Source organism: Saccopteryx leptura, chromosome 6 (assembly GCF_036850995.1).
Source record: "Saccopteryx leptura isolate mSacLep1 chromosome 6, mSacLep1_pri_phased_curated, whole genome shotgun sequence".
NCBI classification, from domain to species: Eukaryota; Metazoa; Chordata; class Mammalia; order Chiroptera; family Emballonuridae; genus Saccopteryx; species Saccopteryx leptura.
The window spans coordinates 48,313,171-48,328,146 of NC_089508.1; the positions used below are offsets into that span (position 1 = coordinate 48,313,171).

Consider the following 14,976-nt stretch of genomic DNA (forward strand, 5'->3'; position numbering starts at 1 on the left):
TGCACAATAGTTTATTGTGCATTATCCTTTCACTCCATTATTCTCTTATTTACTTAGCTATTATTCCCTTATTCTTGGAATTCAGATAATTTCTAATTCTCTGGCTATTAAAAACAGCCTATCTTGAACATCCTTGTTCATAAAACTTGAGTCTGCATTTTGGGATTTTTTTTCACTTATATAGATCCCTCGAAGTCTTTCCTGGTTTCCTGATCAGCCTGCAGCTTGGGAAGGGCCAACAGGCTTACCCCCCATGCACACACAACGTGTGAGAAGGGCATAGGCCTAGCTGTCACTGTCCCACTAACTAGCCGGGGTCAGTGTCCACAAGTACAAAATCAGGGAGCTGAATTAGATTATCCTTATCATCCTACTTATGTTTAATATTCCTTAAACATTTGTTTATTAAGGTGACCAATTGTCCTCCTTAAAGGAGGACTTAAACTTCTTTTGTAAGTTCCTTGCTCCCTTGAAAAGTGTCCTCCTACATGTCCTCCTTTTTGATATTGGGAGACTAATCTGTAAATGTCCATATTCTATTGATGCAGAGTCGACCCATTGCGTGTGATGTGACATATTTGTATTTGACATGATGATTCGTCAAGGATCAGTACAGTGCAGCGAGACGCGATTATGAGGTGCACGCGCTCCACACGGGAGACCTTGAGAGAGCACGCAAATGGCTTTGTGTATTTGAAACATGACACAGCACATACAACATTATAGACTCACGATTATTTCTTTCTCAGTGAATATTCAATCATAAACAGGTAAGCACAGTTCATGTTTTATTAATTCATTATCTATTTAATAATTTCCAAATACGTATAATTTTATTTACAAGTATTTTCCCAAAATTCGAGTTTTAAAGTGAAAATCTAACCTCAAATCATATCTATTAATAATGCATTTTGCTAAATAGTTGCATAAAACAGACATTTTTAAATTGGAAAATGATAAATATACATGAATATCACTCCAAATTAGTGGTTTTGTTTGATATTTAGTTTTACTAAATGAGTACTTGTTTCTTACAATTATTATTAAAAATTAATAGGCATGTAAGCATAATTACAATATAAAATATTATAAATGTTTTTATTATGCATTTTCATGTTATAGTATATTATTGTTGCAATGAATAAAATGTTTCTTTTATTTATGATATTGTTTTCTTCAATTTATTTTTGTCCTCCTTTTCATTGTAAAAAAGCTGGTCATGTTAGTTTAGTGGACTTAGCTCCTATCCAGTGATACAATTTATCTTATACCTTTAGGGCTGTGTAGACACAAAGGAATCCACTGGTACAGAATCCTAAGATATGACTCTATCTACACTATCATTATACCAGTGGTCCCCAACCTTTTTTGGGCCACGGACCGGTTTAATGTCAGAAAATATTTTCATGGACCGGCCTTTAGGGTGGGATGGATAAATGTATCATGTGACCACGACAAGCGTCAAGAGTGAGTCTTAGACGGATGTAACAGAGGGAATCTGGTCATTTTTTAAAAATAAAACATTGTTCAGACTTAAATATAAATAAAATGGAAATAATGTAAGTTATTTATTCTTTCTCTGCGGACCGGTACCAAATGGCTCACGACTGGTACCGGTCCACGGCCCGGGGGTTGGGGACCACTGCTTTATACCATACAGAGCACTTGACATTATATAGAAATATGGTTGGTCCTGTGACTCCCCTCTGTCTAACTCATATTATTTATTGTTGTCTATATGTTTTAAAATTACTTTTGGCTTCTAAGTATTAAGAAGTACATGTATATTATAGCTATGTGAACCTGCTCACTGAAGCTTTTAATATTAACCCAAGGCAAAATGCTGTTCACTTGTTAGGTATTAAAAATGTCACATTAAAAAGTTTTTATTTGTATTCCCTGGATTTTCATCTGGCTCCATCTTCATACAAAGACTATGGTAAGTTTTTCTCTGTGCATGACCTTGTGTTAGGAACTGGATTACAAAGACACTATTTTGATGTTATGGAATTTCTGATTGAAAAAACCACACTACTGAGGACAAAGGAGCATCCAAACAGACCATCAGAACATCAGTGCCAGCCAGGGCTGAGGGTCTCTCGTGGACATCAGGGAAGGGGGCTTGCGAGGAATTCTGAGTGTGGGGAGGCTGGAGCCAGCACGATACTGTGCGCCTCCTGGAGAAAATACGGGAAGGAAAGGGGGCCCGAGAAGCTTTCAAATGAAGTGACAAGGCTTAGGATCTGCCAGGGAGCGAACAATTTCAAGATCTGGAATCTAAATTGGGAAAGTTTTTTTTTTTCCTAATAAAGGGGAAAATAGAACCAGTTAGTGGTTTACCTGGATTAGAAATAAGTCAGATACAGGATAGACAGGAATGCTAATAACTAGTAGAGGCAAAAGGCTTAGCAAATGGCAGTGCCAACAAGTAAGGGAGTGTGTGTGGGAACCAGCAGCTGACTCACGCTATTCACCTGGTCGGAGTCTGTGAGGTGGTGGAACTGAAATTCGCAGAGGATGCAGCACAGGACCAGGTATGCTGAGGAGGTGGTAGCCTCTGAAAATTCTGTCCGCAGATTGTTGGAATTCCTGCCAGCAAAAGTTCTTAGAAGAGAAAAAGTAGACAGGAGACCAGCCACCTCGAAGAACCTATCACTGTTTGAGGCACAGGCTCAGAGACATGGTGTGTTTGAGCCTCAAGTGTGGGAATAGCTCCAGAGGACCAGATGTTAGTGATCCTGCTCACGGATGAGCCACACCTTGTGAGAACCATGTACCTACTTCAGCGGCTTTCCTTCAACCCTTCATCTGATGGGTCTCCCCCAGCCCCACCTCCATCCCCACCACTTCTCTGCTTAAGCTTCAGGGTCCCTCCTTCTCCTTCTGGCATCTACTAGTGGCATCTATCTCATGGCTCCTCCCTTCCCTCCTCATTCAGCTGCACCACCCCCGGGCCGTATCACCTGCTCCTCATCTCAATCCAGCCTTCTTTTCCCCAGCAAATGCTACCACGGTGCCTCCACCAGATATTTACTTGAAGACCTTTGAACCCTCGAACCACCATGGTAGCCAAGATTTGGACATTCCACCCTCTACAGGAGTGAAAATTAATTTGAAGAGATCATCGAGTGAGACGAAGCAGTTTCCAGCAATTCTGTCTCCAAAGCAGTATCTGAAGCTAGTACTGCAGATGACAGTGGCTCTATTGAGATGCTGCTCACGACCACTCCTGTTATCAAACAATCTCAGGCTGTCAGTGCTGCGTGTTGCTGTGTCCTCTTCTCTTTTAAAAGCTGTCTTCATGGCAGTGAAGCCAAGTCGTATGGGTGCCAGCAGGAGCTCTGTCAGAAAAGGCATCTGACCCAGGAGAGGCCACCCAGCCGGTCAGGACAGCAGCAGGATGCACTGGGACCCGCTTCACAATGAAGATCAGCATGATAATTATTCCCGAGAAAGGAACCGAGAGCATGACAGATAGCAGAACAGAGAGTGGGGACCCGCACTACTGAGAATGTAATCTGGTTGGAAGCAAATGTTTTTTCCTGGACTCGCATCACTACACCTTTATCAAGACTAAAAGGCAGAGGCCGCTCTCCCTTCCTCCAAACCCATCACCCCCTTTAGACACCCAGGGAACGCCCTCTGCTCACAGGACCGAAGATTTCCCAGCATCCCTCCCAATCTCACACATCCTATTTACCCATGGAAAGAACCTATCAGACAGAATGGAAGGAAAAGGGATAATTAGGTTAAAATTTAAAATATGCATTTATTTTTAAATAGGCAAGACTAATGTATTAATACAATGGTCAGGGACATTTTATCACAATTGGATGATAAGCTATTTGCAAAGCAGTAATTACTACCAAAATAATTGGGGAAGAAGGTGTTCATCATGGGAAGGGCTTTTTTAAAAAATTGATTTGAGAGAGAGAGGAAGGGAGAAAGAGAGAAACAGAAACATTGCTTTGTTGTTCCACTTATTCATGGATTCACTGGTTGATTCTTGTATGTGCCTTGACTGGGGATTGAACCCGCAACCTTGGTATATGAGGACAATGCTCTAACTGAGCTACCAAGCCAGGGCTTCTTTTTTCTTTTTAGTTTAATTTTTAAAATATTTTTGGGGGAAGGGCTTCAGAAATGGAAAGCAAAGTTTTATATATTTTTCTGACCTGGATAGTAGTTACTAAGATGTTCACATTTATAAAAATTTATGTTGTTCATTTTGTGTGTGTGTAATCCTCTGTATAGTTATTGTATCATATAGTCCAATAAAATTCATTTTAGAAACCGAACGATACCTAAAAGACAGAATAACTAAATATAACATGTGGGCCTTGTTTGGATCCTAATTTGGACAACCAATTACAAAATATTTGTGAGGTAATCAGAAAAATTACATTGACTAGATCTTTGATGGTATTTAGGAATTATCATTTAATTTTAGAAGTGACAATGCTACTGTGTGTTTTAGAAAAGGAATCCTTATTATCTAAAGGTACACACTGAAATAATTTTAGATATTGTTTGAGAAAACTTGAAAATAATCAATGTCAGGTTGAAATGGCAGTTAGGAATATAAATGGAACAAACTGATAATTGGTGAGGTTATTGATTACTGATCATTGGTGAGACTGGTTGCAAACTATATAGGGGTTCATTATATTATTCGCTCTACTTTTGTGCATGTTTGAAAATTTTCATAGTAAAATATTTCTTTTATTAACATGACTTAACTGAGTAGTCCATAAGCAAAAGAAAGATGGCCCATAAATTGTGTGTGTGGCTTGCTCAAGCAGCTTCCTTTCTCTTCAATTAACTCTCTGAAATTCTGCCTGTGTGGGACCGTTTAAGTAAAATGGTCCGTTTAAGTAAAATGGGACCGTTTAAGTAAAATGTCCCTGAACACCAAATATCCCAAGGCTTCTTTCAGCTCAGACCGGGAAAATAAAACATGTTTTAGCTTCTCTCGGGAGAGCTGGAGACAGGAAGCACAAGCTACAGCCCAGTGACTGTTCTGTCAAGGAGCCGACGCCCAGATCGGCGCGCCTTATAGCACAGAACCTTCCATTCCACCTGCAGAGCTTCAGATCCAGACCTAAATTCTGGCTCTGCAACGCCTCCCACACTATTTGAGCAGCTGCTCAACCTCAAGTTAGCACCAAGTAAAACACAATAATCTGGGTTGCTTTTAATTCCTCGCTGCCTCAGTGTTGTCACTCTGGCATCAGCACCATATGCCCAGTGGCGTAACAAATCAGGAAGAAAATGTTTCTATGACTGTGCTGCTGATTTTAAAAATAACATAGCTAATGAGCCAGCTGTGATTAGACAGAAAATAAAAAACATTAATAATCATTTCTGCAGTTTATTTTATCCTAAACAATTCTCAAACATTACTTTATCCTTTCATAACTGTAATATTGATATCATACAGATGGCCCGTGTGATAGGGCCTACCTTAAACAAGCCACCTAGGAGATCACTATCTTTATCAGAAGGTACGAGAAATAGTTTACCCCAGATCAAATGGGAAGAATGAAAATAAGCTATTATTTTGACAAAATGACATACATTTGATAAGACGGTGTTGGCAGTCCATGGAGATACAGTGATTTGTCCCCCTGGAACTTGAAAATAGGAGAAATAAAGATTGACTTGAACATTAAACCATCCAATGAATATAGAGTGATCAGAGCTGAGAATGTAAATCTGCTTGGAGACCAAGCAGCTGTCAGGTCAGCAAGATTTAGCCATGAAAAAGTGCATTTATTATGATGCCTAAAGAATGTGTTCATCAAAGGTATGTGGGAGGGGGTGATGTTGGCCTATCATAGAAATATAAAAAAATGAGTATCATCACTAAGGCAAGTGTGTCTAAACATTATTAAGGGGATGAGAACCTTAACCAATAGCTCTGAGTTACTTAAGTCTCGTAGCAAAGCCATCCCTCCTTGAGCCAGATGCATCATCAGGCTGTAGAAACTCAAGCAGTCTCAAGCTAGAGTGCTGGACATCTAGCCTGCCTCAAAAATTGATTTATCAGGCTCCTATAGGTTTTTATTTTAATGTTCAAATTAACTGGAAACATTTTCTTAAAAGATTTTATGCAAGATTCTTCATTATTAATTTTCTTGAAAAAGCCCATATTCTCACATGATAACAATCAGCTAGAACTGTGTAAGTGCTGTCCCTTACAAATAGCTCCCCAGTTGTCCACGGCACCCACCAGACACTTGCACTCAGCTCTCAGGAGCTCGGTCCCTGAGGCATCTGTGTTGGCCACCCCCAGATTAATACCTCTAGCTAATCAGTTGGTCTCACTTCCTCTGAGTCCATACTCCTCATATAGTCTTCTGGTGTCAACTTGACTTCTGTGGTTAGTCTTCTACAGAGACGAAGTGAGCTGTTCATGTCAATGTGAGGACTCCTACCTATGTGACAGTTTTATGTTTCATGGTACATTAAGAGACTGGCATTTTGATTTCACAGCCCTGGAGAGATGTATCCACACTTGGTGTGACAACAAAACCATGGGTCCATCTTCAAGGCTAAGAATCAAAACCCCATTGCTGCCAAACTCACAGTGGCAGACTGCCTAGTACAGTGACTTGGGGCTGAACTACCCAGTGTTACTGTATAGAATCCTCCACAAGGAGAATATTTTCCAATTTTTATTTTATATTTGGAAGGTACTTCATGTTCTAATTTTAATTTATAAATCACATTTTTTTATATTATACCTTTGTGTGTTGTTAGGTGTGTGTGCACGTGTGTGTGTGTGTGTGTGTGTGTGTGTGTGTGTGTGTGTGTGTGTAAAAGCCAAAGATAGGAGATTAGGTTAGAGAAAGAGCACACAAAATGAAAGTTTGGGTTTAAAAATAAAGTGATCTTTGCCTTTCCAGCACTATTCCTGCAGAGTGCTGAGTGTATGCTTTCGGTTGTTTTATTCTTTCTATTAGTATTACATTTCATGGCTCTTTATTAATTGTTAAAGAATTATTGCTCTTTCTAACTGTCAAATCTTACCTTCTCTACTTTGTTAATGCCATTGCCTCTGCAGTCACCCACTAGCCTCCTATATTTTTATAATTTAGAAAATGTCCACCTACATATTGCACTGCAATTGTGTCATCTACCTAAAAGCAAGATGATAGGGAAGAAAATCTTAGAAACACTTCCCACACGTTCACACATTGCAGAGCCTTTACATCACCGGCATTTGGGAGTCCCACTGTGTCTGGGAGAACTTTAGAACGATTCATACAGGAAACAACTTGGGAAAAGATGAACTCTCAAAGACTCCCTTTAGCACGGCTGTTGTAATGCTGACTCATGTAGAAACTATGAAATGTTTAAGATCCTCCGACTCTTTCTCTATTTCAGGCATAAAATAGACACTCTCATTAATTCATTCATTCGTTGTTTTTAAATGATTTTGCAGGTGATCAAAAGTACACCTAAAGCCAATAGAAAGCAATTTCCTCAAACTTAGTATTAACAATCATAATAATGACTGTGATGAAAAGTCCTAAAAGAAAACATTGACAGTAAAATCTTGGGCATTTCTCATAGCAATATTTTTTTCCTGATATATTTCCTTGGGTAAAGGAAACAAAAGAAAAAATAAACACATGGGACTACATCAAACTAAAAAGTTTTTGGACAGCAAAGGAAACCATCAACAAAATTAAAAGACAACCCCCTGAATGGGAGAACATATTCACCAATATATCTAATAAGGGATTAATATCCAAAATTTATAAAGAATTTATAAAACTTGGCTATGGTCAGTTTACTCAGTGGATAGAGCATAGACCCAGCATGTGGACATCCTGGGTTCTGTCCCCAGTCAGGCCACACATGAGAAGCAACCATCTGCTATTCTACCCCATCCTTTCCCCTTTCTCTCCCTTTTCTCCTCTCACAGCAAGTGGCTCTGTTGGTCCGAGCATCAGCCACAGGTACTAAGGATAGTTCGGTTGATTCAAGCATTGTTTCCAGACGGGGTTGCCAGGTAGATCCTGGGTGGGGCTCATGTGAGAGTCTGTCTCACTATTTCTCCTCCTCTTATTAAAAAAAAAAAAAAAGAATTTATGAAACTCAACCCCCTCAATCTAATTAAAAACCAGGCAAAGGACCTGAATATACACTTCTAAAGAGGACATACAGATGGCCAATAGACATATGAAAAGATGCTCAACATCACTAATCATCAGAGAAATGCAAATTAAATATCTCACCACAGTGAGATATCACCTCACAACTGTCAGAACGGCTATCATCAATAAATAAAAAAACAAGTGTTGATGAGGGTATGAAGAAAAGAAAACCCTTGTGCACTGTTGGTGAGAATGCAGATTGGTGCAGACCCTGTGGAAAGCAGTATGAAATTAACTCAAAAAGTTAAAAATGGAACTGCCTTTTGACCCAGCAATTCCAATTCTGGAAATATATCCTAAGATACAGAAACACTAATTCGAAAGATATATGCATCCTATGTTCACTGTAGTGTTATTTACAATAGTCAAGAATTAGAAGCAGCCCAAGTGCCCATCAGTAAATGAAAGGATAAAGAAGCTGTGGTACAATTACCCAAATGGAATACTACGCAGCCATAAAAAAGAAGGAAATCTAACCTTTTGTGACAGCATGGATGAACCTGGAGAACATTATGCGATGTGAAAGAAACCAGTCAGAGAAATACAGTACCATATGATTTCCCTCATATGTGGAATCCAATGAACAAAATGAACTAACATGCAGAATAGAGACAGACTCATACATAGAGAGTAGGCTGGCAGTTGTGGGGGTAGGGCTAGGTGAGAGCGGCGGAGGGATTGAGGGGAAAAAAAAGACAAAAGAACTCATGGCACAGACTGTGGTGATTGCTGGAGTGGAAGAGAGGTGGAGAAGGGGATAGGGAAAATAAATGGTGATGGATGATGACTTGACTTGGGTGGAGTGGCACACAATATGGTGTATAGGCATGTGTTGTAAAATTGGGCACCTGAAACCTGTATAATTATGTTAACTAGTGTTATGCAATAAATTCAATTTTTTTAAAAAAGGAAAAAACAGTTTTCAAATTTTCACATTCTTTTGTAAAATATACTTATGTTAATAGGCCATTTTCTGCATTAATATTATTGAAATCAAAAAACAAAATCATATTAAATACAGAAGCAGATTAGAGGTATGTCTTTCTATTGTTAAACCCAACTCCGGTAATTTCACTCCAGTAAAACAATGTCATCTGTCACATTAAATTAATGTTCATTTGCAAAAAAAAATAGATGATGGTGACAACAGACAAGAAAGTTTTGCCTTTGCAACCACGTATCTGATTTCAATTTTTTCTCTGCACTATAGCATAGAATTGTTATGCGGATGATAAGAATTTCCAGAAAGTGCTATGCAGATTTATACTTATGATTTCTGTTTTCCTCCCTTAAAGAGAATCTACTTAGGGAATATTTCTCAACATTGTTTCCAAATAATTTTAAAAACACACTAGAATGTCAGAAACTCATTTTTGTCTGTCCCCACCTATATCATTCTTATATCAGCATCATTTATAGTTGTAGCACCATAAAATGAATAGTGACTATGTGGTACATTGAAGAATAATAAATAAACAGACCTCTTAATGCGATGTTTTTGAAATCGCATATGCATTTGATTAATAAATCAGGCACACATAAACGGATCTTAACTGAGCACCTTCTCACCTCTTATTTCTACAAAATGGAATACTTCAAAAGCTGATGTTTCTTTTTTCTTTTTTTTTTTTTTTAATTTTTCCATTGTTTTGAGGGGGGGGAAGGAAAAGAGAGAGGAAGCATCAACTCATTGTTTCACTTAGTTGTTCCATCTAGTTGTGTACTCACTGATTGCTTTTCATATGTGCCCTGGCCAGGGGTCAAACCCACGACCTTTGGTGTGCTAGGTGGATGCTTTATCCACTGAAGTACCCAGGCAGGGCCAAAAGCTAATATTTCAATAACTAACATGCATCTTCAATGAGATAGAGAAGTGTTGGGGTCTACTTTGTTTTTTCATATCTTGCTTTCTAAGGAGTCAAAGAGAATGACATAAGAACAGAAAAGTGACCACATTTTGAAGGACTAAATATTGATGTTTTAATTATAGAATTGATACTGTAGCTCCAGCAACTTAGATAAGGCATCTGACATTAGCCCAGGAATAGGTTTTATTCCATAAAGATGTTGTGTTTTTTGCCTTGAATGAGTATACTTAGAATTCAGATAAAGATAGGAACAACGAGATACAATTTTCGTGTAAACATTGTTGTAAGTAGGGTCTATTTTTTCCTAAAATAGATGTGCTTGACTAAAAATTTGCTCCTTCTCTGTAACTCTGTCAGCAACAAGCCAAGGAATTTAAACCTGACAAGTAGTATTTTGGAAGCCATGTGAGATTATGTGTTGTTAAAACTGTTAACTTTTAAATAACAACTGTACTATTTTATAGTGACAAAATAATGACTCTCAGAGTTCCACGTGGGAATGCTGCAATTTATTTTTACAACTTCCTTAGCAATCTACAGGTAAGCTTAGAGATCTGACAGCCAATGAGGACATTTGATGACCTCACGGGGGTGGGCTCAATATGGTATTATATAATAGAAGGGGGAAAATATCAAGTTGGATGCCAAGTAGCATATGATCTGTAAGTAACTACAGAATGACCTGCTGGGTGGTAGCATACATATTTACCTAGACTGCTCAAAGCCACTACCAAGCTGCATTAAATTTGAAGGGCAAAAGGCAGCTGACTCTCTTGCCTGGTATTTACTTTGCAAAGCAAGGATCACAATGAGTCTATTCCACTCCAGAACCTCAGACTTCAAAACGAGGCACTTAGAATCTTTGCGACCTTGGCCAGTTTCCATAACCTGACTCTAAAATTTGTATTCATAAAATTAATATATTGAATCTATAAAAATAGAATAGAAATACCTACCCACAAGAAGTTAAGGCCATTGTAAGGGTCCAATGAGATGACATGCTTAGCAGGGCACCAGGTGGACAGTAAGTGCTCAGTACATGAGAGGATTTTACATTCTCCTCCCCACGCACCAGCTGCCACTCCTGGAAGCCAAGGAGCGAAGCTGCTCCTGCTTTGCTCTGTTTCACCTCAGAGATGTGGATGTGGTCACCATGGCTGAACTGCAACAGCTTCTGGTTTCTTTCTAGAGAAAGTTACATGTTAGCAGCATAATGTGTGTAAGTCCCCCTTACTGACGTTGGTGAGATGCGAAGAAAGAAAAATGGTTTTCCTGAGGAGGGCTGATGGAGGGGGAATTATATGTATCCACTCCTGTGTGGCAGCGTGTGACCACTGCTCCAGTATAATTTAGAATGCCACTTGTCCACATAGGAAGCACAGGTGAAAACCATTTTTCTCATTTTGAATAGGATTGAACTTTTCACCCCATAGGTATTTTTCAACTCAAGTCTTTGCTTAAATATCTTAAATATCACCTTCACAACAAGGTGTCCTCTGACCACCAGAATGAAGTTACAACCCATCTCCCCACATTGATTCTCCTGCCTTAATTTTTCCCCTTCCTTTTACTAATCTAATGGAAAATATTGTTTTCAAATTTACTACATCGATTGCTTACCATCTGTCTCTTCCAACTTGAATGTAATTTTGGGGGACAGGAGTCTTTGTTTCGTGCCTGTAACACTTGAATACTTGTTGAATTAACAAACAAATAAGTAGATTTATTCCTATTTGCTTGTATATGCATGGACAGAAAATTCCAGAAAGCCCATTAAGGAAATAGTAGCAGTTGTTTCAGATAGGGAGAGGTGATTTCTATGAATTGGCGGCAGGGGTAGAGGTAGATTTCAGTTTTTTATTTTTGTATAAAAATATGTGAATGATTGTATATATATCAGACATCACTGTTTCTAACCTCTGACTTCCATCTCTTTCCTCTCCCTAGAAAAGACCCCTCTCCTTTCTCTTTTACCTGCACCCCCTAATTTCTCAGTCAAGCTTCAAAATAGCAATTTTCTTCCTGCTACATTATGTATACATCTGTGCATACCTCTTCTGGGTAAACGGAATTTGTAAGAAAACTTTTAAATTGAACTGCAATTTCAAAACAGAGATATGTCATCAAAAGTCTTACTGAACAGTAATATTAGGCTTAGCAACAGGAAGGCCAACCAGGAAGCGCAGTGGTGACATCAGAGGGTTTGATAAACTCATGGTTCATAATGGCAACCGCTCTGTGGGGCACTAGCCCTCACTCCAGCGGTCTCGTGAGGGAGGGAAGATCCATCGTGTAGCAGGAGAAATGGCCTCTAGGCTGGGAACAGGTGCTCTGGGGTTCCACCTGCTGAGCATTTCCCTGAGGCCGGATATCTGCTTCTGGGCTGCATCCTCTACCATTCTGATCACAGGACTCATCAGTGCTAAGGTATCTGAGGTGAACGCCTCACTGGGACTGAGAGAACACAAACAAGAAGATCTGCAATGTGCTGTGAAAACAGAAGGGACCTGTGAGGCTGGATGTGTTAAACATCGTGAATTTATCTACATAGCCACCAGCGGAAGCAACATGATCTGAAGTCAAGATGAAGCCAAGAGCTTTGCCGTCCAATCTCCAGTGTGTTGGAACATAAGTCAAATTTAAAAGCATAGATGCTTTATTCTTCCTTTCCGGCTTCCTTTTCACCTCCCTCGCATGTTTGCCAGCCAGTTTTAAGCAAGTGAATTATTATTCTAGTCACATTCCTCTAGGAAGGGGAGAATAAACTCAATCTATCTTCATTTCTCTCCTCTTACAAAGCAGGTAGGACAGTGATACTATCAGTCTTATAACTCACTGGATTTTGTTCATAGGAATTTAATGAATATTCTTTCATATACTCTGATAAGCAATGCAAAAATATGAAGCAGAGCAGAGTGATAAAGGCCATAAATTACAAATTCCTAAACCTTCATTATGCTGAAAACCAATTTCTTGTTACTCCATTAAGAACTGACCATCTCTAGATCCAGAGTCTTTTGTGTACTCCTATGAAAAGAGTTATTTTAAGTATAAGGATTTATTCCTAATTTCCCACAAAATCACTTTTCTTTATATATATAAAAAAGTAAGGAAACAGCAGTCCAGCATCGAAAATTGTCAGTCACATATTACAATGACCTGTAAATGTCTTATACTAAAACAAAAATCTAAAAAGAATTTTTAAATCGACTGGTTAGATTGTGTATTGTGTTTCATCTACTAACTTAGAAAATCAAGTTAAGGTAATTGGAAATTGAAAGCAACATTTCCTAAATTGTTGCTAGATATTTCTCAGTGTTGGCTGTTGCTTCTATCCTGAAGCATTATAATGACACTACCCCTAAGACCCTGTCCCAAAATAAGACTGTCATATGATGCCCGAGCAGCAAGGAGTTGCACGTCATTAAATTCTTTGCTTCCCCCTACTTACTCATTGTCATGACTATAGTTATTTTTCCACTCTACGAATCACACAATGAAATAAAAAAAAAGCAGACCCATTACGCCTCCAGGTTACATAAGCACCCCACCCGAAGGAAGCAACCTAGATCCTCCGAGCTGCACCCAGAGGTAGAGAGTTTCAGACCTCAAAGAGCAACTTGGCTCTGAGCAGCTAAACGAAGACACATTTCCTCTTACAATATGCAGAGACTGCCACACAGTCCGTGAAATTGGGCTTTCCCAGAGCAACTAAACAGAAATCACGCTGCAGCAGTCAAGTGCTGGAGGAAGGGCCAAGACAGAACCCAAAAGCTCTAGCGGTTGCCATGGTAGCAGCAACAGGACTAGGAAAGGTTTCCAGAAGCAGGTCTGTCTCAAGAGTTTATGATACAATCACATGCTGTCTGTGTTTAACACATGCTGACTGAAGACAGATACAGTCTGTTTTCTGACTTCCTCTGTCAGTTTGCATTAAAATTATTTGGTGAAATTCTGGAGAGGCAAGTGTGATGCATTCTCTGACCCCGGTCTTCAGATTAGTCTGCAACAAAGAAGGCTCAGGGCTTCCTTTTCAGCCTGGAAAGGAAATGCAGCACAAGCCAACCGCTGACGTAGGTTTAGCCCGGTTGGCTGAAATTTCCGGTTATACCGTAATATTTAGCCATCTCTACCTGCAGTGTGATTGATCTAATAAGAAAATTGATTCAATCACTGTAGTATTAATTGTAAATAGTAAGCACTTATACATGGAACAGGGGAATGCTCTTTGAATCTGAATTCACTTCAGAAAAAACAACAAGGGGATATTGTATCTCCTTTTTTCTTTATTTCTAAGTAATTTGGAGAGGAGAACTAGGCTCTGTTTGTAGCTATATATCTTTCCTGGGACAAGAGGCAGACTTACATTTCTCTAGATAAATTCTACCCCTTCCCCTATCCCAAGGAGACCAAGATACTTCTTTTTTATTGTGGCAGAATATACATAACTTAAAACTTACCATTTTAACCATTTTTAAGTGTACAATTCAGTGGCATTAGGTACGTTCATAATGTTGTGTAACCATCCCCACTATCTATTTCCAAAGCTTTTTTATCATCCCAAACAGAAACTCTGTAGTATTAAACCGTAAGTCTCCATCACTCCTCCCCCCAGCCCCTAGCAACCACTATTCTACTTTCTGTCTCAATGAATATGCCTGTTCTTGGTACCTCATCTAAGTAGTATCATATAGTATATGTCCATTTTTGTCCAGCTTCTTTCACTTAGTGTAATGTTTTCAAGGTTCATCCATGTTTTTGCATGTATCAGAATTTATTTCCTTTTTAAGGCTTAAAAATATATAATAATTATTATAATTATAATCAGATATAATACAAACATATTTTTGTTTATCCATTCCTCTGTTAATGGGCATTTGAGTTGTTTCTACATTTTGGCAATTATGAACAATGCTCCTTGATGTCAAGTATCTGTTGAAGTT

The 14,976-nt window shown here is 38.8% G+C and overlaps 1 pseudogene; it reads left to right on the forward strand.

The window, feature by feature from the left end:
• Positions 1-2,726: 2,726 nt before the first annotated feature.
• LOC136375852 (cleavage and polyadenylation specificity factor subunit 7 pseudogene) lies at positions 2,727-3,517 on the forward strand (annotated as a pseudogene).
• Positions 3,518-14,976: the final 11,459 nt, after the last annotated feature.